The sequence below is a fragment of the Camelina sativa genome, chromosome 18 (genome assembly GCF_000633955.1).
Source record: "Camelina sativa cultivar DH55 chromosome 18, Cs, whole genome shotgun sequence".
In the NCBI taxonomy this organism is placed as follows: Eukaryota; Viridiplantae; Streptophyta; class Magnoliopsida; order Brassicales; family Brassicaceae; genus Camelina; species Camelina sativa.
In genome coordinates, this window is record NC_025702.1 from 12742164 (window position 1) to 12743772 (window position 1609).

Below are 1609 nucleotides of genomic sequence, written 5' to 3' on the forward strand. Positions count from 1 at the left end.
AAAAAAAAAAAAAAAATGTGTCTCGTTGGATCTGCTATACCGGTGGATGATTCCACCGGCGAAAACACTGAACCGGAGATCACTGGCTTCGGTTTATGATTGTGGTTCTTCCGATGAGAAAATTGGAATCTTAAAAGGTTTGAAGAATCTGAGGGATAAGAGAGAGAGAGAGAGAGAGAGAGTGCCGTTGAGATTTTTATCAAAAAAGTTATTTAGTTTTAGGGAATGTTGAATTTGGTGTAATCTAGAATCTATCTCTTAATTACTTTCAGATCAAAATTTACCAAACCTATGCCTCTAATAGGGGATTAGGGAACTATAAATCTCTTTTTTTTTTTGTTTCTACATGTATGCATGATGAATCAGCAGCATTTATATATTTTGAGAATAATTAGCCCTTAAATTAAATATATCTTTCCCTTCTAAAAATTTTTAAAATTAAAGTTTATTGTTTTATTAGGGGACCCTTTTATTAGTCATAATTATCTATTGATTTTGATATTTTAAGAGAGTAATTTCAAAACATTATCTTATAAGAGAATCTCTAAAAGCAAAACTCAAAACCCTGAACTATGAAAACTTTTGATGTACTCCAAATTTAACCTCAAACCTCAATTTTAAGGGTTCAATTATTTCTTTTTATATTTTAGTCCTTATTATAACTCATTTACTACCTAAGTTTTTTTTTTTGTCAACAGCATACAATAGCATACAAAATTGGCTTAAAGCCAATGAGACCGAACATCGTTTACATAGGTAATAAGATGCGGCTCAGAACGAATTCGTCGTGCCAGATTATCTGCTTTAATATTATGCGTGCGAGGAATAAAGATCAGCGAGAAGGATGTGAATTCCTCTTTATCTTCCTGAATGTCCTCCAAATAAATCTTTACCTAAGTTTTTTTCCTTTTTTTTCACATTAGTCTCAACAATTATATATCTTCTAAATATAAATTAAAATTTTCACATCTAAAAATGAAAAAATCAAAATTTAAAAAAATAAAAGACTCATCTATCATTTCAATATGCATTGGCTACTATATATATATATATATATGGGTGAATTACCGAAATTGTTTTAAAAAAAAATTGGTAATTTATTATATGAATTGTATATATAATGTTGACAAAAAAGGAAGTGTATATATAATGTAACGTTTTATTAATTAAAGTTTCTTGTAAGTTTTTTTTTTAGTGTATTATAGTTTTATAAAAAATTTATGATCTTAATTAATTAGAATTATTTGTAAGAAACAATGTATAAAATACTAAAATGTATGAACAAGAACAACTCTGCGTCTTGTTTTTTTATTATTTTTTGTTGTTACCCGACAGTTGAAAAATCAAATAGAACTGGTGGTAACGGAGAACAAGACGACGACGTTTAAAAAACAATGGGCCGTCCAAAAGCTCCTCGTCGTCAAACTCATACCAGAAGATGATTTGATTATAGAAGAAGATATTCTCTTCCATTTTCAGTTTTCCCCTTTTCGAAAATTTTGCGTTTTCGTCGGCTCTTCTTCATCCTTTCCGTGTGCTTAACTCTCACAGATTTCGTCATCTATTGAAACCCTTTTACCAAAAAAGTTTCACTTTTTTTTTTTTTTTT